A 27,266-nucleotide genomic window follows, 5' to 3' on the forward strand; every position below is an offset into this window, starting at 1 on the left:
TTTTTGTCCTCTGAGCTTCCTTCTCCATGTGGAGGTTTAGAACTCTTTCCAACAATTCTAGTGTTTCTCTCTTCATAGAGGACTTCAACCATCTCAGTCAAAGTGTAGAAAGATTTCTTGAATTCTTCCTCTTCTGAAGAGGGACCTTTATGCTCTCTTTCTCCAGAAATAATGGCTATGGATTCAGGCTCATAAATTTGTATTGATTGTACCTCTTCAATCACTTCAACCTCTTGTGAAATTTGTGCCTCTTCTATCTCAACTGATGGAGACGGAACTTGAGGTGATTTAGGTGCTGCCTTGAGTGGTCCTTTGGGCAAGGATGGTGCTTTCTCAACCTTCTTCCTTCTTAGTGGTCCTTTGCGTAAGGATGGTGCTTTCTCAACCTTATTCCTTCTTAGTGGTCCTTTGGGTGAGGATGGTGCTTTCTCAACCTTCTTCCTTCTTGTCCTAATCTCAGGACTAGCTATCTGTAGCTTCCCTTATCCTCTTTGTAACTTCAACCTTGTAATCATAACAACAATTGCAACTATTAAACCCTTCAAGAAATCAAGCAAGCAACCTTGTTCTCTGATACCAACTTGATCTGAAATTTATTGCTAGTTAATGTTGTGCTAGTATCATTTCCAGATATAAAATTTTCTTTGCTTTGGTTTGCTTATCCATAGAGAGTTTATCCATGAGCATGTGATTGTCAATTCGTCTGACTTGGTGAAATTTGGTGTTTTTCATGAACTTAAAAGCATGAATTTAAATGGCTGAACAAAAAAATACAAAAACACAACAAGCACAAATAACAGAGCTCGATAAACAAATTTTTGTTGAAGGAGTTCACTCCTCTTGGTCTACACTTCCTTGGTCCAGCTTCAAAGTGTGGGCTTTGTACGATATTCAATAGTGCTCAAATTTCTGTTACATGCATACAATTCTCTTGGAACATGTTATAATGAGTTTAAAACATTCCAATCTATTGGAGATGACTATTTTTTTTATTCAATTTGGTTACCAACTGCTCTGGGAATGGCCTCCAACACTTGTTGGCCTTCGGCTTAAAAAATATTCAAGCAACCAAAAACACTTGTATATGACCTCTTCTACCTCTGAAACCTACTCCAATGAGTTTAAAACATTCAAATCTATCAGAAATGACTATTTTTTTACTCAATTTGGTTACCAGTTGCTCTGGGAATGGCCTCCAACACTTAGTGACCCTAGGTTTCAAAATCTTCAAGTGACCAAAAACACTTGTAGATGACCTCTTTTGCCTCTGAAACCTGCTCCAATGAGTTTCCAGCATGCCAATTAACTAAAAATGACTATTAATTTTTGAAATTTTGCTGAGAATTGAGTAAGTTATGGCTCAAATAGGTTTTCCTACAAAACCTCCGCTAAATCTAGAGAATTGCGAGTTGAGTTCGCCAAGTTTGGCGGCAATTCCGGATTTAGTGGCCCCGCCATAAATTCCGAAACTTAATTATGGATTAATTATATGCTAAACTAATTAGTGGTGCGTTAATCCTGCTTAACAGTTGGCCTCTAGCTCCTGGTTCGGGCGTTTGGTCACATGGGGTGGGGGCTGGCCCCGCGGGGCTTTTTCTTTACCAAACTTTAAGAAGCTCTAACATTTGAATATGATGTAAATTTTTCAAACAGTTCACGACATTGGAATCCTAGAGAAGAACTATATCCAGTCATTCAGGTCTGAAGAAATTCTAAGCACTTTCATTTTTTAGCTAAAACACTGATCCCTGATCATGGGAGAGACTTGGGAGAGCTATGCCATACGAGGATGGGACACTTGCATCATTTAGCACTCAGGTTTCTTAGGAAGACCATGACAAAAGTTCTATAATTGATCACAGAACATGAAAATATGTGCAGTGGGTGCATACTTTGGAAATTCACAAAATCGACATTCCCAAGAAGTGACATTAGAGCCAGTGGTGTGATTTAGTTGATACACTTAGATATTTTTGGCACGTTGTCTGTTAGATCTCTCAAGCGTTATGAGTATTTTGTAACCTTCATCAATGAATTCTCCAAGAAAACATAGATATATTTTTTGAAGACAAAGGATGAAGTCTTTAGTCGCTTCCAAGAATTTAAGGCCCTTGTGGAGAACATGACATGACAAAAGATCAAGGTGCTTTAGATAGATAATGGAGGTGAATACATAGATAAGCCCTTCATGGGGTTCTGTATGAATGAGGGCATTAGGAGATAGTGGATAAATCCATATAACCCACAACAAAAAGGGGTTTTTAAGCAGAAGAACATGACGATAGTTGTGGCAGAGAGGGCATTGTTATATGACCAAGATATGCCAAAGTTCCTATGGGAAGAGGCATGCAGCACAAAAATGTACATACATAATGGGGTTTCTCATAGAATGATGGGGAAGATAACACTACATGATGTCTTCAAAGGGAAGAAGGAAGAGGTCGGGCACTTCGGGGTCTTTGGTACTATAGCTTATTGTCACATACCAGCTAATAAACATACCGAATTGGATCAAATAACAAAGAAGCGCTATTTCATTGGCTACAACATGTTGATTTGTGTATCTTGGGAGGTACTCCCACAACCCTTGGGGTATTGGGTTTGTGAGGAGTTGACCCACAAAATGGACTTTGTGGGCAGTGTACCCAAGCAGTGGATTTTGTACTCAAAGTTGTGGGTGTGAAGCCAAGTGCAGAGAATAATATTTTATTCATTGAGACCATGTGGGGCACCCTTGAAGGGTTAAGGGGCACCTAAGGCTCAATGTAAAATCAAAGGTTAAGCGAAATGAATTTTACTCCTTAAGAAATTGATGTTTAATCAAATTGCTTAGGTTGGCTTGAGTGAAAAGACATGACCCTTGGTGAGATGTAAACCCACCATGAACACTAAGGAGTGGAATATAACTCATTTGACATCCATCCAAGTGCATTTGATCAAGAGAAAAGGAAAGTTTGAGGTAGTCACACATCAAAGGATCCAAGTTGGAGTGTGAGGAAAGACAAGTTAAAGGTTTCTTCTTCTATGTTTGATCTAGGCCGAGTTGTGGAGCTGTTGGTTGAGTTCACTAGCATGGTTTTGGGCATACATATGGGTAAAATATCTGTGAGATAAGTTTGAGCAATTTATGTGTTTTAATGTAGGGCCAAGTCACTTGTAGGAGTACTAGAGAAGGCTCATATAACCTATGTTGGAGCTATGATATTGGGTTGAGGGTTCAAGGAGATATAGTGATGAAGAAAGGAGGCTTAAGCTGAGATATGCGTAGGTGATTATGAGGTTTTGAGGCTGATTTTAGGGTAGAAGTGTAGTTGTTGCAGGTGACATAAAGAGGGCCAAAAATCTCATTCCTCCTGTCATAGAGTTGATACCTTGTGACGGTGGAGAAGACCTCTATTTAAGGTAAGTTGACTTGTCTTTAAGATGACGATTACAAAGTGATGGTAGTGTTGTGGTAAGGTTTATTCGTATGTGTTTAACAACACCATTAGAATTCCCTGAGTTCAAAATTTTATAGTAGGTTAAAGGACTATTAGAGGGTTTGTTGGTGTGCTCTAAGAATTGAGCTTTTGAAGCAGCAAATGAGAAGTCAGGAGGGTTATTTATGTGATGCACTAGTTTAGACTTTTGGAGCATCAAATAGATCTGTATGTGGGCAACCTTGAATCCCTATGTCTGGTATTATTTGGAGTAGCAAAGAGATAGGAAAAGGGAAGATTTGAATACCCTAAGAGTCGATTATCTTGGAGGAGTAAGAGAACCTCTAGAGGGAATATTGTTGAGCCCAAGTTTGGCCACTCTTGTAGCAGCTAGAGGATTGATAGAGGTAGATTGTTCAGTGGGGGATGAAAGCATTATGAAGTTGCAGAAGTATCATGAGCAACAAAAGAGGTAGAAAATTATTTTCGAGAAGTGTTCAAGGTATGTTGACCGAAAGGGTTGTGTTGTGCGCACCATTAGCAAGTAAGTCCAGTGTATCTTGTTTAGGGATAGATTAAATGCCATAGTTGTTCTTGTATCAAGGCTTATTGTAAGGCCTGTGATCCCTGGTATGAAAATTATATGTTTGTTCTATTAAATATTATAATATAACAAGTTTTGGGTCAAAAAATTTCTTGTGTACAACTTGATTCACTGTTGTATGTTTTTAGTTGTGTAAAGTGCTTTTGTTGTGAAATTTTAGTGTGTTTTTTATCGTGATATTAAAAATCAACATGATTCTGAAGTTACAAGGAAAGGTAAACACAAAGAAATGAGGAAGTCATACAAGATCTATGTTCTAGGTAGTAGGAGGATCATTGTGAGATGAGACATGAAGTTCTAGGAGGAGAAAGCCTTAAGGAGATTTCACAAGTTTCCAATAGATTATTAGAGTGGGCCAATGGAAGCTATAAGGGTTGAGAAATAGTTGTAGGGATAACAAAAGCGACAAAAGAGCATGAGTATAGAGACCAATACAAGCACTAGCTCAAGTGCAGGTGGTCCATTGAGTTCACAATGGATGGAGCAACAAGTGGAGGAGGACCATGACACTCTAACCACCACCATCAGGAGAATAAGTAGAGAGGTGCTTAAAAAATTGAAGGATGAATAGGAGTTCGTGGGAGATCCTAGGATGAGCACCAGAGAGTGCAAAAATCCACACAGGTACAAGGCATTGGTGATAGAGGTTTTCGACATAGAGCCTTCTAGTTATCAGGGTATTGCCCAACATTAGGTGTGGTAGGATGCCATGGTGATGGAGTATAACTCCATAATGATTGATGATGTATGGGAGGTTGTTCTTAGACCAATAGACAAGTTAGTTGTAGGCTACCGATGGATCTATAAGATCAAGTATGTTGCAGATGGTAGTAGATGGTATGAGGCAATAACCATTCTTACAATTTATTTCCCTCGTATATTTTTTTCCTTCTAGTAACTGATTTATACATGTTTACCTTATCAAGTCGTAAAGTTTCATTAGAAGCATCTCTAATCATTTTTCGAGCAATGTTACAATCATTATCATACCAAGGGTTAGTAGTTCTATTTATATGACACATCGGTAGAGAACTTGCTAATGGGAGCAGAGAGGGTTGTAGAAGAATTATGCTAGAGGTTTTTGGTGTTATCCTTATAAGTGGTTTAAATCCCTATTTAAATCCTTTAATAATGGATCCATTTTACTTTTGGCAGAAGGTAGTGGCCTTTGACTCTCTCAATTATATTCCATGTGATTATTACGCATGGAAAAGTTTAGAGTTAAGGTTAAGGGTATATGATTAGAGTCAGGGTCATGGTCATTTAAGAGGTCAAAATTTACAATTGGTTGGAAATAAGGGTATTAGATATCACATAATCCATGACACTATTGCCAAGCCCATGAATACGGGTCATCGAGTTGGAGTTTGGTCACTTAATAATGCCATTACAAATTATAAGGTCTTGATAATTATAGAGCTTGACTAACTCAGTGCCAAATAAATTCTCGATTAGGTCTTCAAATTTTCTTTTGTATTTACAAGCTAAATTAAGGACCTGATATAGCCATATAGGATCAAGGTTGGAATCACTGCCTAGAAAAATAGGTTGATTAGTTTTTTTCTAGCATTAAAGTCTCATAACAAGAGGATATTACCTTCATTACTTAGACTATGAATATCATTTTCTAGGGTATTATTAGGGAAATTCTTATTTATATTGTTTTTCTTATCAAATGTAGAGTTGATAGGCGTGAAATAAAAAATTGCGATATAAATTTTCTTACGGTTAATTTTTGACATTTCAATCTAAATGTATTGATTGAGAAAATCTATCTTGTGAAGCTGACTGTGAGAAGAATATATATATATATATATATATATATATATATATATATATATATATATCTTAGGCTATTCCTCCAATTCCTTTACGAGAGGATCTCTTGTTTCATGCTAACCAAAAAATGAATCCATTGATGTGAAGAATCTTAGACTCATCATGCTAGCAAGTTTCAACTAAAGAAATAATATCAATTTCACGATAGATCAAACTTAACATAATACCTTTATGCCATGGAAAGCCAGGATAAATCCCAAAAATTATATGGAGTGTTCCAAATTCCTATTTATTACTCTCATTTTGGTCTCTATCCCTAATAGTAGCTTTCTTGTTTATAATTTTTTCCCATTTTCCTTCCTATTTGGATTCCCTTACCTGTTGAACCTCCTTCCTTAATTCAACTTGGTTTTTTGGAATGAGGCCTTCATTTGTAAAGATTCTTGCCCTTTTTAAGCTTGGATATTTACTGAGTATGCCAAATTTATGGTCACTACAACTTACCTTAACATAGATTAGTCTATCTTTATGCTCAAGTATCTTTCCTAGACTTCTTACTTATATGAGATAAGTTGTTTTAATTTATGAATTATTTTTTAGTTCTTTTACTATTGCTAATGCCTCATCATTGAGACTGCTCTTTTATACCATAAATTATATGATTCAAGGCTCTTTTATTGCGCTCATGATCTAACTCAATTAGTTTGTTCATTTAGTGTTTGATATCTAATTTATTTTTCATGCTACTTAGAGCCAAATTGTTATCTAGCTTTCCTTTTAACTCTTTAGTCTCATCTTTTAAGGTGAAATTTTATTCAACTATTGATTTTTTTTTTTTTTCCATTTCTTGTATCCTATGTTCCATTTTTTTCTATTTAGTTCCAAAGCCAAATATTATTTTCTAACAATTTGAAATTGTTGTCAAACATTGCAGCTAATTCTATTTTATGTTCCACTTCTCTTTCATCTCTCCCTTTTTATAATGAATCAATATGATCATAAAGGCATTATAGGATGAATTTTCTTGGCCTCCACTCGCTAAGTTGAGGTTTTGAAAAAATGTGGTAAAATAATCATAAAGTAAAAACGAAAAAAAAAAGAAAAAGGGAAGAAAATAAATAAAAGGAACTTATGTGCTTGGGCTATGAACAGTGGAGTATATTGTTGCAAAGTTCTAGTAAGTATATTGTTGTGAAGTTATTGTCGATGTAATGTTGGAAACTAGAAACTATCTACCTAACTAGATAAATATTCATGGCACCTCAAGTATTCATAATAATAATAATAATAATAAAACATTGATGCACACAATTCACTTCAAAAAATTATCAACAATGTATGGTATCATGGAAAAAATCTCCCAAAAAAACATAAATGTGTAGATTATAATTATCATTTCATAATGGGATGAGATGTTATTATGTATCTATATTTAATATTTATTGAATTTTTTTTCTTTATTTAAAGTTTAAATTTACCAAATATATTTAATACAATATTTATTTTTTTCAAAGAAAAAAAAGTGCCTTATATATTCATAAGGAATATATACTATTCAGACAGTCCTTCAATTTGTAAAAAGAATGCGAGATTATATTATATCATCTTTTTTGTAAGTTAATTTTTCATTACCTCAAAATTTCACATTACATCATTCTAAACATATGAGACTAACATAGTTCATACCATTATTTGTCTCAATCTTCCACAAGGGAAACTATATTTATTGACCGATAATGTAATAACATGAGTCAAAATAAAGAGTCTACACTGAGTAATCAACAAGAGCTTATAAATAATGCATACCGTGAAAAAACAAAAAACCAAAGCAAGTCATGACAAGTGATCAAGAATATGATGAAGTCATTGGAGAAGGAGCCTGTGCACTGGTATCAGAAGGAGTAGAAGGATTGAGTTGACATTGAATATGGATTTCCACATGAGCTAGTCAATCATCCAAGCTAGCCAAGAAATAGTGTTGATGATGTTGCACCCCATTTATCTCATTCAGGTAAGAAATAATTTCATTTTGATTTTTGTGTTTATTTCTCAAGACTCTGCCCAAAATATTTTTCGGTATCCAATGGAGTGTGATATAATTCAAATATTGGTTATGTCTTCCCTTGGTGTGACTAGGGTTAGAAATCCAATCAACTTCTTCCTACATGATCTCAGAGTCAAAATAGATTTAGTGGTCATTAATAGTGTAGGTTTTAATCTAGAAAAATTCTTCATGGATATTCAGAGTGGTGGAGTGGAAAATGGCAGATGCTTCTTGGGCCTAGGTATTCATAAGGAATATATACTATTCAGACAGTCCTTCAATTCGTAAAAAGAATGCAAGATTATATTATATCATCTTTTTTGTAAGTTAATTTTTCATTACCTCAAAATTTCACATTACATCATTCTAAACATATGAGACTAAAATAGTTCATACCATTATTTGTCTCAATCTTCGACAAGGAAACCAGATTTATTGACGGATAATGTAATAACATGAGTCAAAATATAGAGTCTACAGTGAGTAATCAACAAGAGCTTGTAGATAATGCATATTGTGAAAAAACAAATTTTGCTCTCGCAGGGTTAAAAGGAAAAAGCGATTGTCACACTTCAGAAATTTGGAGTTTGTTACGAAAAAATACATCAGCAAGCACAATTTTCTGCTCTACTTCATTCAATGCGATGAAGGATTATTTGTATTCATGTTTCCTTCAAATCCTGTCATATTATTGTATCAGCGCAAAAGAATAAGCGAGAAACACAAAAATATGTACTTGTGGGAAGGTTTTGGGTTTTAGATGGGAATTGAATTGCTGGGAACTATGAAATCGGCCGCGTAGAAATGAAATGTCACGTCAGTAAATATGATATACAGATGCATGCTTTAAAGCTTTAATAGAATCCTCATAACTCCTCAGTAACCCTGCCGTGCCATATAACTTCTTCCGCTGCACCTTTTCTTGGCGACTGGGTGGGCATGTCGGAAAATGACTGTCCTAGGGAGGGAGGTCCGGGAGATCCTCCTGCCGCCGCTGCTACAAACTTATGTGGAGGTGTCGGTTTCGGGACGTTCGGGTTGGGTTGATCATTTCGAAGTAATTGCCAGAATCTTAAAACTCCTGCTGCCGCCACCGCTTCATTGCAAGAGTGAACGTTAATCCTATTATACGTCATCACCTGCCTCTGCCTGCATGCGGCAGATACTTCTTTCAACGACAACGTCGCGATAAGTAAGGGGAGAATAAAAATTACAAGAACAGGCACATTGGTTTTAAATTTCATGGGCACTGGTATTATCATTTTCCTTTTGTGAACTGAAAGACAATATATGTGGACTGGTAACTCTTATGCCGCTAAAGCCGAATGCTCGGTTGGTTAACGACACTGGATGGTTCCAATATAGTGGAGATATTCAAACTTATTGCGGAAGCGCTATGTACGTCTGCTTTACACTTGTAGGTGCACTAATTTATGCATACATACAATATTAACGGGGGCCCCTTCTATAAATACGTGCCAGAGAAGATAGGAGCGGAGAAGGATCCAAGCGCAGAAGGATGGCGACTAAGCTGAATATTGAATTGAATTCAAATTAATTCTAGTCTCGACCCTCTAGAAAGTCATCGTTCGTAGAGGACACGGGGAGAAAACATTTATATATGGATGGCTTAAAAATCGCCGTGTCTTATGGCATTTTACGTTCAAAGCTGTGATTTTAAATTCCTGATATCAAGCTTATGGGTGGAATAAACGATGGTAGGGGAAGAACGAGTAATAGGAAAATATGACGGAGGTTGTTATGACACTCGACTTTCCTAACGGGAAAACCGAGAGACTATTTGAATCTTCCTCTTATTGAATTAAGGAAAAATACATGAGTGTAGATAGTCTACGGGGATTACGAATGTATGACCGTAGCTGGTGCGTCTGACTCAATATCGCTTCTTGCTAATACAAGGCGACCATTTGGCTCTTCTCCCGCATTTCACTAACCAGAAACACGCGGGTTTCACTACACTGAAACCATAGTGTGAACGTAAAGGAGAGCAAGAGGTTCGGTATGCGTAGAAACTTTTCTGTGATTAAAAAACATAATTGAACTAATAATTGTATTAGATGTCGTAAAAGAAACACCATAAGTCAGTATGGTATAAAATAATAGTATTAGATGTTGTAAAAAGAATACTTTAAGTCATTATGGTATAAAAAAAAAGTATAGATGGAAAGATGTGTAATGTTATGTAATCTAAATATTGTTTAGTTTAATTTTGTTGCCTTAATAATTCTAATTACTGATTACTGTCTTTACGAGTAATAAATAAATACCAATTTTATAACAAATTTATTTATAAATTTCCCGAAAAATATATAATAATAATAAAAAAAAAGATTTCTTAAATATCCCCTCAAAAAACGTTTTTTGAGTGTTAGGGTTACACTTAACCCTGCAACGACTTTTATGAACACCTAAACTTTTTTGGCTTGTATCTTATTATCATTTTCAATCCATGCAAGAGTTGGAGCCATGCAATGCCCCTAAGTCGACCATGCATATGTTTAGCCCATCACAACTTTCTACATATACGTATATGTAGACTCTCTTGATTTACATTAATTTATTTAATATTATGATTTGAAACTCTACACATATGCACACTTTGATTTACATTAGTTTATTTAGTATTATGATTACGTCGTAAGGCGTTTCCTATGAAAATGACTCTCCTCCCCAGGCACTTGTACCTTCATGGCCGTTGATCTGGATGTTAGACTATTAAGATAGTCTAGACCATTAGATTGATTTTCGACAGGTATTAATCAGTTCAGTTACGGTTATTAAGTTACGTCGTTATTCAAGTTACGCGAGTTTCCCTCCTAAAAGAACTGCATTTACGTTACCTGTTGTTGAAATGATAATTTCAACTACAGCACCAAAATCGTCATGGGATTTGTTAGCTCTTTTTTTCCTTTGCGATGCGATCTTATCGCTATCGCAAATCGCATCCACGCCCTGTTCGCTTCGTTACGCCTTGTGTTTTCTTCCAATTGCGATTCTGCGATGTGATCCGATCGCAAATCGCACCCATATGATAGTGCTCCACTCTTCTTCTTCCGCCGACGCGAAGTTGCTATGCGATCCGATCGCAAATTGCATATCTCACCTTCTTCAAACCGATCTCAGCCGTCCGATTGACATCAACGGTTGATGTATAGGCCTGCACCAGGAGCTATTTAATACTTGTCGTGATGTGAATTAGAAGTTTCATTGACCACCAATTTTTTGGTAAAGTAATTAATGAAATTTTTACTCCGATTATTGAAAGTAGATGAAAAATTTATTTCATTTTTATTCTTCACGAGAGTATGGGATGTAAAAATATATATGCCCTATTTTATGTTGTTGAATATCTATGTAGTTTTCGGTTGTGTTGTTGAAATGTAATGCGCAGCAGCACGAGCTCATATGAATGAAACTTTTATGCACAATAGTGCAGAGATTGAAATGTAATGTTTCTGTTTGTTGAAGAAAATGAAAGGGAGCACGCAGCAGCGTGAATATAATGTTTGTTGTTGTCCGTTGAGAAATGTAAATGAAGCGCAGCTGAGCGCAAATGAAAAAGAGGGCAAAATGCAGCAGAGCGTGAATGTCCAGTTTTTGTGAATGTATTAGAATAAGAAAAACTCGCCACAGTGAATGTAAGAAATTTTATATAGCAGTGTGATGCAATGTAATGTTGTTGTTCATTGAGAGAATGAAAATGAAATATGCAGCAGCGTGTGAGTAAGGTGTGAAAAAAATACAGCAGAGACAAAGTTCTATTTTGTAATGCACAAGAGTGTTTCAACAATGTTATTTGTTTGGATAGACAGAGTGAAGTTCTGGAATAGCATCTGAAGTGTTCCTGTTGTAATCCCTCAGGCAGAGGAAGATTTTTTTTTCTTATAACTGTTGGTTTTAGTAATGAATACAAGTTTCTTTGTGCAAGTGTAAAACTTTGTTTCTTGTGTTAAAACATAGCATTATTCTCTGTTCATTTTTATTTGGAATTATCAGAAATTCCCAACATGGTATCAAAGCTTGTCCACAGTCTTTGAAGGTGTCAAAGAAGCTGAAGGAAGGATTTCTTGCTGCAACAGCTTCTCCAGTAGAGTGAAGACTCAGTCAAGAAAAAAATCCAAGGGATTTCTCAAGATAGTTTTTTGTGTCACTGTTGAGGACAATCAATTATTTTAATACATAGTCAAGTATTTTGAAGCATAGTTAAGAGTGCAAGAATGGTTGGAGCTCGGTTCCTTCATTGAAAGCTTAACAACTTGAAGGTCGACATTTAGAACACAAATGGCGAGGTCAAGGAAGAAAGTCTCCAATCCTCCTAAGGATGTGTCTCCCTCTACTACTAAAATAGAAGACAATCAATTTGATGAGGCTCCAAGGCTCAATGGGAACTTTAATATATGGGAAGCAAGAACGAGGACTTTCTTACAATCTCAAGGGATTGAAAATTGGGAATCAGTGATTGATGATAGCAGTATGGATAGAGAATCCAAGGAGTACAATGTAAAAGCAACAAAAACAACCTTGAATGGGCTACCTGATTTTGTAAACAAGAATCTAGGAAAACATTCATCAGCAAAGGATATATGGGACAAAATTCATCACCTTCAGTCAAAAGGAGCATTGACCATGACCATCAATCAAGAAGGAGATCCTGAACCCATCATAGAAGTTGAAAATGAGAATGATGACATCAATGCTGAAGCAGACCTAGAAGATGAAAATAATGAAGAGGACTTTGTAGAAGAACTCCTTGCTCAACTGAAGATATTAACAATTTCAAAAAGGAAAATGAGGCACTTAAGAAGATAGCTCCAGTTGGTAACCAAGATCAAACAATAAAGAAAGTTGACCTCATCAAGCTTCAAGTACAAGAAAGGGATGAATAGCTTGCCAAGCTTAAGAAGGAATCTCATCAAAGCAAAAGAAAGCATCATGAAGAAGTCATATCCATGAAAAATCAATTGAATAAAGCAAATAAGCAGGAAAATACCTTGTCAAGTCAACTTGAACAAAGGCACAAGAGCATGAACAAACTGGAAGAAGAGATTGGTCAGTACAAGGTAGAGGTCTCCTCCCTTAAGTCTCAATTACAAGAAGCCAGGAAACAGGCACAAGGAGCTGAGAAGAGAATGGAGAGTAGTCAAGCAAAGAATGAAGAAATCTTCAAAATGAAGTCAGATATCATCTCCCTTAAAATAGTAGCAGCTGAAGCTACTCGTAGCAAGGAAGAAACTGAGGAACAACTTGCAAAGAAGAATAATGAGTGTGAAAGGTTGGAAGAAGAGATTGTCCTCCTCAGAAAAAATGTTGAAGGGATGAACAAAATCATGAAGAGCTCTCAAGCCTTGAATGACATGCTCAGCTATCACAAATGTCCATCTGATAAATCAGGACTCAGGTATGCAGGTGAACCCTCAAACAAGAATGAAAATACTTTAATCAAAAGAGATGTGAAGAAGCCAGAAAGAAATTGTGATGCTCCTAGTTCCAGCAAAGGCAAGGAGAAAAATAAAGGCTACAATAGAATAAATCCTATTCCAAGAAGAAATCTTGCTCTAAGTAGAAAACCAGCTCCAAAAAGAAATGTAGATGATGTCAAAGAGGCAAGAGGGAGTGGTTATCATCAAAGGATCTCAAGGCAGAAAGGCTTCAGAAGTACATCAAGGAAACCTCCATCTCCCAGCTACCAAAGTTCATTTTTTGGTTATTGTTATTCTTGTTAAAACTTTGGTCATATGGTAAAAGACTGTAAAGCATCTCATAGAGATAGATGTTATAGTGTCCGACAACCTCCAAGAAACAATTTTACAGGAAGAAATCATGAAATCTTATTCATGAACAATGTAGAATGCTTCAAGTGTCATAACATTGGTCATATGGCACGTGATTGTAACTTAACATGGGCTCTTACACAAGCTAGAACCATGCAAAAGAGGAAAGTTACACAAGTATGGAGAAGGAAGGAAATACAGTCCGAAAGTCCCTTGAGCTCTCTAGCCAATATAAGCTTTCTTTTAGAAGACTCTGCCAAAAGGAGACGATGCATATAGTTAAGGGGAGCCTGTAATTCTTGATCATTATCGCTAAAGCTATTAGTGAACAGGTCCTTATGAAATCCTTGCTGAACTATATTAACAGTCATTCTTTGATGAAGATCATGTTTCAGGAGCCATTTCATGTGCTTCTATAAAACAACCTATTGTAGCATTGTCTACAGCAGAAGCAAAATATGTGGCAGCCATAGCAGCAGTGTGTCAAGCAATTTGGATGAGAAGGATGCTAAGGAGTTTATGCCAAGAACAAGCAAAAGGAACTGTGATTTTCTATGACAACAGCTCAGCTATCGCATTATCCAAGAACTCAGTGTTTCATAAGAGAACGAAACACATTGACACAAAGTTTCATTACATCAGGAAATAAGTAAACAATGGAGAAATTGTTTTACAACACTACAGAACTTAGGAACAGGTTGTAGGCATTTTGACCAAACCATTGGGGCAGAAAAGTTTTGAGTTTTTGAGGAAATTTCTGGGTATGATTGATAACCCAACAGTTGAAATTAAAGGGGAGTGTTGAAATGATAATTTCAACTGCAGCGCCAAAATCGTCATGGGATTTGTTAGCACTTTTTTTCTTTGTGATGCGATCTTATCGCTATCGCAAATCGCATCCACGCCCTTTTGCCTTCGTTACGCCTTGTGTTTTCTGCCAATTGCGATTCTGCGATGCGATCCGATCGCAAATCGCAAATCGCACCCATATGTTAGTGCTCCACTTTTCTTCTTCCGCCGACGCGACGTTGCTATGCGATCCGATCACAAATCGCATATCTCACCTTCTTCAAACTGATCTCAGCCATCCGATTGACATCAACGGTTGATGTACAGGCCTGCACCAGGAGCTACTTAATACTTGTCATGACGTGAATTAGAAGTTCCATTGACCGCCAATTTTTTGGTAAAGTAATTAATGAAATTTTTACTCCGGTTGTTGAAAGTAGATGAAGAATTTATTTCATGTTTATTCTTCACGGGAATATGGGATGTAAAAATATATATGCCCTGTTTTATGTTGTTGAATATGTATGTAGTTTTCGATTGTGTTGTTGAAATGGAATGCGCAACAGCGCGAGCTCATATGAATGAAACTTTTATGCACAGCAGTGCAAAGATTGAAATGAAATGTTTCTGTTTGTTGAAGAAAACGAAAGGGAGCACACAACATTGTGAATATAATGTTTGTTGTTGTCCAATGAGAAATGTAAGTGAAGCATAGCTGAGCTTGAACGAAAAAGAGGGGAAATGCAGCAGAGTGTGAATGTCCAGTTTTTGTGAATGTATTGGAATAAGAAAAAACTCGCCACAGTGAATGTAAGAAATTTTATATAGCAGTGTGATGCAATGTAATGTTGTTGTTGTTCGTTGAGAGAATGAAAATGAAATACGCAGCAGTGTGTGACTAAGGTGTGAAAAATATACAGCAAAGGCAGAGTTTTGTTTTGTAATGCACAGTAGTGTTTCAACAATGTTGTTTGTTTGGAGAGACAGAGTGAAGTTCTGGAACAACATCTGAAGTGTTCCTGTTGTAATCCCTCAGGCAGAGGAAGTTTTTTTTTCTTGTAACAGTTGGTTTTAGTAATGAATACAAGTTTCTTTGTGCAAGTTTAAAAAATATGTTTCCTGTGTTAAAATAGAGCATTATTCCATGTTCATTTTTGTTTGGAATTATCAGAAATTCCCAACACCTGTCATAGTTTTTCCACAAAAGTCATTGAGAGAGCCTCCCCAATATTCTCTATAAGCTGGGAGATGGCCCAACAAATTCTGTTTCAGTCGACAATTTTTACCTTGTTTTGAATTTTATTTTTTTTCTTCGAGCGTGTTTTGAATATTCATACAATTTCCAAGAAACAAGGCGACAAGCCTTTTGGAATTCAATTAACATTCCAAATCCAATTCCAATTAACATTCCAATTACGCCAAGCAGAGGCACTGCAAACCCTTTATAAAATGGCATATGGGTGTCATATGTTTGTGTTATGTTACAACTCGATATTTGGAAGTGGAAGAAAATGGAGTTGGGAGCACAGATAGCCTCGAAGGAACCAGAGGATGCACAGATGGAGGTGATGGTTAATGGAGTGGAGAATGAAGAGGGCGATGTTTTAAAAGGAAACAAGCTACACGCTAACTCTCATGGAAGCAAGTTCAAGCGGGTTGATTCAGATTTGGAGTCGAGTACAGTTTTTGGAATGGCTACTCATGGCTCGGTTAGTATCTATGATAAAATCAATTCATTTATGATTGGGTTCTAAAATTCTTATGGTAGGCAATGCCAGACGGGGCATTCTATTACTGTTATGATAGGTTGTGAGGCATTCAATAAGAGATCGTACCTCAAGATTAGTCTGGCGATGGACTTCAACAACATCACGTAGCCTTCTTATGAACTCCAGATTACCACATGTTATTTCTCGTATCAGTTGTTTTTCCACTGGTTCTTTCATAACACAGGCTGAACATGAGTTGCTTTGATTTCTTGTGTTTGATCATCATTGGCGGCTATCTCGGTCTTCTCAGACACAACCGACAACGGATCCTCTGCTACAATATCTCGAACAGTCATATTACCGGCCACATGAATATCTTGACTGACTATCCGAACAAATTCTTGTATAACGACCTCATTCTCACGAAAAAGAGGCAATCCGTCCAATATAATAGCTTCTTCCTCACGACGACCTACTTCTTCCATGTGACTATCAGAGAAATGTTCATCTAGATTGGATCCTCTTGGATCATCATCGCTTATATTTCTACTCCCTCTTTTGTAGTCTCTTTCTCGTTGCCATTCCATATTGAAATATCAAACTAAAATGAATGGCCAAATCAAAATAGATTAGATAGGCAATCACCTACGAAATGAAAACGGAAAGCCTCACAAGATTTACTCAAGTTTATGTCACTGGTAAGATTAGGGTAGCATAACAAGATTCACTTATTTATTTATATTATCAAGGTTTTTTTTTTTGGGTTTGGTAGATATAGATTTAATATGAAATTAGATTGGTTTAATTTCCCACGTTAAATAGTATTTTTTTTAAACATTGATTATGTTTTTTTAAACATTGGTTAAAGCATCAAATGTATTAGTTGGTGTAATTATAAATTTAAAAACTTAACTACTTTATAAAATGGATTTCCAAAATCTAATCACATTTCTAATATTTAAGACAACTTAAAAAATATTAGTAAAATTATTTAATAAAATTGTTTTCTCCTCTAAATTTAACAATATAATTCTACAATCATTTATTTCATTAAAATTGTTATTTTAAAAATAATCATTCTTTTTATTTAAAATGTTACTTTAAAAATAAGAATGATAATAGCAACAACAAAATTGCTCTCTCTTATATCCATTCAAACCTAAAATAAATCATATATATTGAAATGATGAAACTTTCAATAAAATAGTTTATTAATTTTACAAATGGTGATTTTAGTAATGAACCAATATTGCAATTATAATCCATGATATGACTATATTATGCAAAATAGAAATTTGGAAGTTTTTTTCACACACACACTAAATAAATAAAGTTGCATAGAATTTTGACTTCCATCTTCTCTCTTTCTTACGCTCTTGCCTTATGGCGTTCCCATTGCAACATGTGGTGCAATTGCAAGGAATGTTTCAATGTTGCAATGGAAATGCCGTAAGTCGGCAGCACATATTGGTAAGTGGGTAAGCCCGCAGATGCAACACTGCCCAAATTTAAAAGGGCCTCAACTCGGGGACAGCTTCCTGAAATCAACGATTTTCCCACAAAGAGAGGGCCATTCAAGGTACTCACATTGAACTTGATATTGCAGCAATTAATCAAACCCAATCCGTAAATCTTTTGAGTTCTTCAATATTATTCGCGCGTCAAGTACATAACAAAAGATCAGTCAACAGATCACACTAATAGATTTTGAGAGAAGAAATAGGGCAAAGCACTTGAAGAGCTTAGATGTGGAGGAAACCGCATGGTACCTACAGCCAAAGCCAAAAAAAACCATGAAACCAAAATAGACAGTCAATACAAAATGCATTCTTATGGAGAGAAAAAAAAAACGGTTTTGCATATTGGTAAGTGGTTAAGCCTGTGGATGTAGCATTGCCCAAATTTAAAAGGGTGTCAACTCACGGGCATCATGTGATAGATTGTCTAGAAGAATGTTCATTGTTTTCAAATCCCAATTAATAATCTTCGGGGTACAATCTACGTGCATGTATTCCAATCCTTTGAATAAAAATGGAGATAGTGTTATGCATTAATTCCCTTTAAGTGATAAAAGTAGAAATATACATAAGAAATTGCACGAAAAATATGTTGGTTTCCTTTTGAAGCATACAGTAGACATCTACCGATGTTTAAAAATTTATAAAGTACATCACAGAAAAGAGGACATGAAAAACTACCTTGTGTTGCATTTAAAGCTATTTTTACTCTTGTTTCCCAATTTACTTCTGAAGTTGTGTTAGGACCTGGGAAATGAAACAGAGCTAAAGCTCCCTTTAATTCTTTGATCCTCGTTGAATTCTTAACAATAATTAATTTTGTGGCACGATTTCTTGGTGAAAATTTACATAAATTCGTTCTACATAGGATTGCTTTCCAGTTGTAAGTGGATGTAAAACTATTTTCACCATGAACTATTGAGCCAAATAATATCAACACAAAGCAGCAATGGAAAAGGATGGAAGAAGCCCCCATTTCTCCTATTTTAACCTATGATATGATATTCATAAATGTATGATTATGGCTTGAAACCTGATAATATCATAAACTCTTAATATTATATATCTGGCACTGGAATACTGAAACTTGGGAACATACCTTTGGATAAATGACTCTGTTGAATGCTTCAATCATAGTTGATCAAAGTCTAGCCACAATAGGTGAGTTCTTTGTCCCAAGCTCTGCTCAAATAGCTAAGATTCTATCTGAAAGATCTTGCAGAAGCTACCTCTATGAAGAGAAGATAATATCTGGTTTTACTTAAGCTTTTGATATTGTGAATATTTTCTTTATATCTATCAGGTTTTTGCTTATGCAACAAGACATTTTAGAAAAGTTAGTTCATAAAATATGAGGAATGTTTCTCAACATGAACTCTTGAGATCATTGTATTGCTGATAAAGTTTTTGCCATATAAATTCTGTAAACATGTATTGTGGGTTGAACTAGATCCAAACGTTATACCTGCAAATGGAAAACACGAAACACTATGACATCATTCATAATGAATAAGATCAACATCCATGGGCCCTTTTTGCTAGGAAATTTTCTTTCCAGTATTCCTTATCTATTTTTATTTCCATCCCATGCTCAACAGATATATACTTCTTGCTTGATCTGAGAACAAATTTCAGTTTGTTCATGTACTTTGTGATGAACATAGTCCTGTGCTAATTTCCCACAACATCGCATAACCTGTTTGTTTTCTCATTTTTTTCAGATCCTTATAGATTATAGTGGAGAGGAAGAAGAAAATATTCCAAAGACAACATTCTCAAACAAAAAGACAGCCCTGCTACAACTTTTGGAGCAGAATCATGTTCAAAAAACCTTATCTTCTGCAACAAGGTCTCAATTTCTGCATACACATCTGAAGGTTTTCTTGGTCAAGATGGATCCTCCGATATGTAGGACCAAACAAAGTAATATTTGGGTCCCCAATCTTCCTGAAGTTTCCATACTGTGAATATTTCATTTATAAGGTTTCCATATTGTGAATATCGCATTTATAAGCATATCTATAAGGTTTCCATATTGTGAATATCGCATTTATAAGTATATCTATAGACATATTTATTTTGGAAATGTATTAGCTTTGACAAGGATTTGCTACTTCACATCCATTCTTGTTAGATTTGGATTTGTCACAGTAAAGCTATATTGCCATTCACAATTTTGCTTATGGCTTATAATGGCATTTAATATGCAATGCTTTCCAAATCACTATTAAAGCCATATTTTTATTCACAATTTATGTGTGTGATATACTCTGGATCAAGGTATCCCGTAGTTCCTTTCACTATAGTGGAAACATGAGAAGGCTCCCCATCCTCCTCATCCATCCATACCTTTGAAAGACCAAAGTCACCAAGGTTTCCTTTCAAATTGCTGTCTAGAAGAATGTTCGTTGTTTTCACATCCCATGAATAATCTTTGGGGTACAATCTACATGCATGTATTCCAATCCTTTGAAAAAAAATGGAGATATTGTTATGCATTAATTCCCTTTAAGAGATAAAAGTAGAAATCTACATAAGAAATTGCATGAAAAATATGCATGTATTCCAATCCTTTGAAAAAAAATGGAGATATTGTTATGCATTAATTCCCTTTAAGAGATAAAAGTAGAAATCTACATAAGAAATTGCATGAAAAATATGTCATTTTCCTTTTGAAGCATACAATAGACGCATACAATAGACATCTACCGGCGTTTAAATTTTTATAAAATACATCACAGAAAAGAGGACATGAAAAAACTACCCTGTGTTGCATCTAAAGCTATTTTTACTCTCGTTTCCAATTTAGTTCTGAAGATGTGTTAGGACCTGGGAAATGAAACAGAGCCAAAACTCCCTTTAATTCTTTGATCCTCATTGAATTCTCCATAGTAATTAATTTTGTGGCACGATTTCTTGGTGAAAATTTACCTAAATTCGTTCTACATAGGAGCTGGTATTCTGCATCATGTGCACGCTAATTTTTGATTTTCTGTTTTTTGAAGTTTGACAAAAAAATAATGGAATCTGTAGTATAGTAGCTCATGAGACCTTTGAACTTAAAATAATCCATACTACTTTGGATTGCTTTCCAGTTGTAAGTGGATATCAAACTATATGTACATGGAACTTGGAAGATAGATAATATCATTAAATATGAATGTTTAAAAACCTGTTGTAGCTGGCTATTTGTTCTTTCAGTGGATCTGACTTTTGATGATGCAATAGAGATGGGATTCACTAATTGATTACATGGTTGGTTTCAAGAGTCCCGAGTTAGATTTTTCAGGATTCAAATGCATGAGAGGTGTTGATAAGGGGCTCAGGGCATTGGGGATTCAGCGGGCAAGATTTGGTAATAAATGGGTCAGGCTCTGAGCTGTAGTGTCTCCAATGAACATGCCTTCTTCTCTGTCGTCCAGGAAGGGGATTTGCAAAGGGTGGAGGTTGCTCTTGAGCAAGAGCCCCATTTGATCTCAGAGACCACAGTCTATGAAAAGATGTCTCCATTGCATATTGCTACTGCAAATGGCCAGATTGATGTCCTGTCATATCTGTTGGACTAGAATTTTCATCTTGATGCCCTAAGTCGCAACAAACAGACTCCTTTGATGATGGCCACCATGTATGGGAAGGTTTCCTGCATTGAGAGGCTTCTGCAAGCTAGTGCAAATATACTACTGTTTGACTCGTTGCATCGGAGAACTTGCTTGCATTATGTTGCAAACTATGGGCACACTAATTGCTTGGAAGCCATTCTCTCAGCTGTCCAGTCTACTCTCGTTGCAGAGTCTTGGGGATTTGCCCGGTTTGTAAACGTGAGAGATGGGATTAGAGCCACTTCATTACACCTTGTGGCCCGAATGAAACATGTAGGGGTTGTTCAGATGCTAATGAGAAATGGTACTTTAGTGTGTGCAACCACTGGAGCTCATGGACGACCAGGGATCACGCCTTTGCACCTTGTTGCTCGAGGAGGCTGCTTGGATTCTGTGCGAGAATTATTGTCTTGGGGTTTTGACTGCATTCAGCAAGATGCATCTGGACTCATACCATATGTGGTAGCCCTTAAGTACAAACACACTGCCTGTGTAGCCTTACTGAATCCCAGTTCTGCAGAACCATTGGTTTGGCCTAGACCGTGGAAATTCATAAACAAGTCAATTCAGAGGCTAAGCTCTTGTTAGAAAAGGCCCTTATGGAGGCCAATCGAGCCAGGGAGAAAAGCATTATGTTTGGAGCTGCCTCTTCAGTGTCTTCTTCCAGTGATCAAGAAGATGACATTGAAGATAATATTTCTGATGCTAGTGAATCTGAGGTTTGTTGCATTTTCTTTGATCAATTGTGTACCATTGAAGTTTAGGGCTGTGGGCATCAAATGTGTGCCCTCTGCACTCTAACACTGTGTTGTCACAATAAACCTAATCCTACCACATCATATTCTCCTCCTCCAGCTTTCCCTTTCTATCGCAGTAGCATAACACAACTAGTGGTTGTCCCTCCCAAAGACAATCTAAGAGTTTTAGTGAGGGGATCAACAGTTTCAAAGGAATCTTAGCCAAGGGATATTTTGGGAAGATAAGTGGAAAAGGGCCTGGAAAAATTGCGGACAACAGTGATTGGACAGAGCAGAAACCTTGATTTGTGATGCCAAATATGCCAGTTGAAATTTCAACCTATGCTATGGCATTACTAGCCAGTCCTTGCACTCCCATCCTTATAGATATTGCTGCAGGATGAAACATAAATCTTTCCAAAATGGATTTCGAAGCCTATAATGCTACGTTTATTCATTCAAGAATAAAATCTTGTTTGATTGCAAATGGAGCAAATGGTCAGAGTTTGTCGCATGAGCCGAGTAAGTTTTGGTTCTATAGATTGAGGGCTGCTTGATGTATGAAAGGGTTGTTTAGTAGTTGTTACCAAGGTAGATGAATTGAATATAAGGGAAGTTGTTTAGGATCCAGAGTTCAAACAAGAAATATGCAGGCAATATTTCAATGATGACCCTGATTTGTCTGGTACTAGATTTGGCTCCAGCATTTTCATATAGTAAATTTATGTACAATCAAAAACAGATTTCTTGATTCCCACCACCAGTGCCATATCCTCTAGCTATATGCATGGCCTCATCTATAGTTTCCATTCTTCTTTACTACTCTTACCTATTCTATCGCCTTACGACGTTTCCTTTGCAACATTAGGGGCAACCAAGAAGAAGAATAAGAAATATTGAACCCACCAAAAGTCTTAGTAAATCATTACAACACAAGAAAATAAACATATCATGATAATGCATCATAGTTATGAGGAGAATATTTTATTGAAAGGGCCACCTGGGCTATTATAAATGCAAGTTTTCAAAACTGAACAAATAAACAGGAATAGTTACAATAGAAACTGTAGAAGCAGAAAAAATTCTCTATGTTTATCCAAACACGAACTAGCAAAATAGTTTAAATTAACCCAGTAAAGGCTTGTTAACAATATTTTATTTGCAAGAAACTAAACACAGATTCAATAAAATATAACATCCACGTACTGGAGCAGTTATCTCGCCCAGGGTATGCGATATCCAAGGTTTGCGACAGTTGGGGGTCATTATGCCCAAACAGAGACTATGAACCACGAAAGAGTTCAAGGGTCCCTGGAACGGGGACATAACGGCAAACCTAGTCCAACCCCAAACAAAACCTTGCGAGGAATATAACCCTCACATTTAATGTAATTTACAGAATTAGAGGGCGATTTTGTAAAAGAACATTTGGAACTAAAGAAAAACAAATTCATGATACCTGCAACAGGCCTTAAGTTTTACAAACCAGAACCCTGTTTGAACAATTAAAGCCAAATGCAGTTATCAAAATACAACATAGCTAGCATATAAATTTGTAAATTATAAACAAAACTTTCTAGAGGCCGAGGCCACCTCTTCCAAATAAAAACTCATAAGTTTAAGCAATACATTTTAACTGAATAGTTCCAACCCAGAAATCGGGCGAGCTTAACTGGAAGATCAAATATGAAAGTTATATTGACATATTAGAAAAGAGTACAAAGCATGAGGCACGACTCTCATCGTTTTCAACAGGACATACATTTTTAACAGAGAAATATTTCAAAGTGCTACAACTTGAAACCCCGAAATTAAACTCCATGAAAACATGACTAGCTGGAGATACATATTCTTGTGCGATAGGAAGCACAGAGCTTGTACTGAAAACAATGCCTTCATAAGAAAAACCTATCAGAAGAAGAAACCTTTTGAAACCCTAACCATGTGAATTACAAAATGTTGTCAACAAGCCGAGAAGTCATCAGAGTACAATGTACTAAGGGCCAGATAACAACCTAACCCCAAACCCTCCAGCCCAAGGGCATTAGACTAGGATGAGCTCTTACCCAGCTATATTTTATTTGCAAGAAACCAAACAAATATTCAATAAAATATAACATCCACGTACTGGAGTAGTTATCTCGCCCAGGGTATGCAATAGCCAGGGTTTGTGACAGTTGGGGGTCGTTATGCCCAAACAGGGACTATGAACTGCAGAAGAGTTCAAGGGTCCCTAGAACGGGGACATAACAACAAACCCAGTCTGACCCCAAATGAAACCTTGCGAGGAATGAAATGTTTAATGTAATTTACAAAATCAGAGTGCGAGTTTGTAGAAGAACATTTGGAACCGAAGAAAAACAAATTCACGATACCTGCAACAGGGCTTAAGTTTTACAAACTAGAACCCTGTTTGAACGATTAAATCCAAATGAAGTTATCAAAAGACAACATAGCTAGCATATAAATGTGTAAATTATAAACAGAACTTTATGTGGGTCGAGGCCACCTTTTCCAACTAAAAACTCATAAATTTAAGCAATACATTTTAACTCAATAGTTCCAAACCAGAAATTGGGCGAGCTTAACTGGAGGATTAAATATGAAAGTTATATTGACATACTAGAAAAGAGTACAGAGCATGAGGCATGCCTCTCATCATTTTCAATAAGACACACATTTTTAACAGAGAAATATTTCAAAGTGCTACAACTTGAAACCCCAAAATTAAACTCCATGAAAACATGACTAGTTGGAGATACATATTCTTGTGTGATAGGAAGCACAAAGCTTGTACTGAAAGCAATGCCTTCATAAGCAAAACTTGTCAGAAGAAGAAACCTTTTGAAACCCTAACCATTCGAATTACAGAATGCTTCCAACAAGCCGAGAAGCCATTAGAATACAGTGTACTAAGGACCGGATAACACCCTAACCCCAAACCCTCCAGCCCAAGGGCGTCAGACCAGGATGAGCTCTTACCTGACATTCCTTAAAGACCAATGTTGAAGGGGCAATTTTCCACCAGGAGCAGCAGAGAGAACCGAGACTGTGAACCGACATCTTGCAAGGTATCATAGTCATAAAGATACGATTAATGTGATTGAAGTATGAACAGACAAAAGCTGCGACAAAATGTAAGTAAGTAGGAAAAGCCTGAATGGTTAAAAAACGCAAGTATGGCTGTTAATGGAGAAACCGATTCTAGACAAAAAGGTTGGGTCTGTGGAGCCCTTCGATGCATGAAGTCCAGAGACCGAACCCGATGGAGTTAATGTAGGAAGAGCGCAATAGAGTAGGCTCCAAGGGACAGTTACCAAGCAATGAGTTTGAATCCCAAGCAAAATCGAGAAATGAATAACCTCGATACCTTTCCACAATAGGATTGTGAGGGTTAATCCATGCCGTTGAATTAGACGAGAGTTCTAAGAGTCTGAGATATAGTGGCTGGATGGACTAACCGAGCCAGGTACAGAACGGGCATATGAGTTTAATGTCAAACAGTAGTAGCTACATGCTTGCCATGTGCTGGCACCATGCACAAACCATAATCGGAAAAGAGCTGTGAGCCACGTGGCTCACATGTCAGAAAATTAGTCCACCTCAGTTAATACAGTGTACCATATGCATTGACACTCAGAACATATCCCAAAATACAATTAGTGATGAGCCGTGTAATATTTCAATAAGATCTTTTGTGGTGGAACTGCCACGTCACACCACCATCTGCAGCAAAGTCATGGACCAAAATGAGTGGAAGCCTTGTATGTTTTATCGGGACCCAACAATGAATCATTTTTCCTTATTCAATCTCAATGAGCTTGGATTCTACTCCTCCCCATGTCAGAAACGTGGCCAACAGTGGCGTCTGTATCTCCACAAAATTAATCCCATAGAATGGAATTTCGTATATTCTTCAAATAAACAAAACTAGAAGTTAAACCGTTGTTGTCTATATATATAGGTAAACCAGAAGCTCTACAAGATAAAAGCTTCAAGTCCATGGATTTCAGAGAGGAGGACCAAAAAAAATATAAAAACCGTTATTATTTTTTCTATTAAATGATTAGGCAGATCAACAATATAAGCATTACTCTGGTTCCATGTCTGGTTTTAGGTTACATGAATGATAATGGTAACGTAGTGTTCCATGTGTGGACACATGAATTTTAAAATCCTTAATCTCTGAATGTTGAGCCCCAAAATTATCTGATTTATTTTAACTTGAGTTGATATATAATTATTTTTGATAAAATTCAGTACGTTTCACTTTAGCATCAAAACACTCTCAGTTTATATTCATTAATAACATTTTCCTTCAAAGTTTTCTGCATTTTGTTTTCATTTCCAGACCGTTTGAATTCTTGTTATAAAAGTTTTGGAAAATGTTTTCTATGTTTTAGTTCAGTCTCAAAACAGTTGTAGTTTGGTTAAAATTTATATTTTGTTATTTTTTTTTAATGAAGGGTAACAATTAATTATTATTAATTTATGTTAGCGAGGTAATGATTTTTACACATATTAATTAGAATTTTGGTTATGTGGTGTCTCTATTATTATTTTGTTCTAATTTAACTATGATAACTATGATGCATTATTTTGTTCTTTCTTAATTATGATAACTATGATGCATTGTCATGATATGTTTATTTTATTGTGTTGTAATGATTTACTAAGACTTTTGGTGGGTTCAATATTTCTTATTCTTCTTCTTGGTTGCCCATATATATCATTGGAGCTTACAATGTGTGACATGTCCTCTTCATCAACAATGTTGGGTTTGTCCATTCCAAGGCTATTCCATCCACAAGGTTGTTGTCAATCGAATCATTAGGCTTTTTGATCTAATTAACATGACAAACATAACTAAATGTGAATGTGCCTCTCTCTAGACATTAAACATGGAGATTTGGGTGTTGGCCGTTAATAGATATATCCATGGAGATTTACCTATTGGATGTCAAAATATATATCCATGGAGATTTACATATTGCATTTACATATTAGATGTCAATAGATATATCTAGGTCTGATTGTCTTCATGATTTCATAGTTATATCTTTAAATATATATGTATTGACATGTCAAGAAATTTAAACGAAGACTTGCATACCTCCCTTTGCTTTTTTTGAGCATTCCAGATCATTGATTGAAATTTTAGCAATATTGATGTAGTGATTAACGCTTATGAATATGCAAATGCAATCTAGATTACCATAGATTTTTTCTTTAAAAGTAGGTCAATTCATTTCTTTGGGGTTTATTGTTAACATTGAC

General features: G+C 36.1%; 1 pseudogene; it reads left to right on the top strand.

Moving 5' to 3' along the window:
* Positions 1-20,914: 20,914 nt before the first annotated feature.
* On the top strand, positions 20,915-22,294 carry LOC149182695 (putative E3 ubiquitin-protein ligase XBAT31 pseudogene; annotated as a pseudogene).
* Positions 22,295-27,266: the final 4,972 nt, after the last annotated feature.

This window comes from Pinus tabuliformis, chromosome 3_2, assembly GCF_031772625.1.
Source record: "Pinus tabuliformis cultivar Carrire ecotype Pingquan chromosome 3_2, CPIR1, whole genome shotgun sequence".
In the NCBI taxonomy this organism is placed as follows: Eukaryota; Viridiplantae; Streptophyta; class Pinopsida; order Pinales; family Pinaceae; genus Pinus; species Pinus tabuliformis.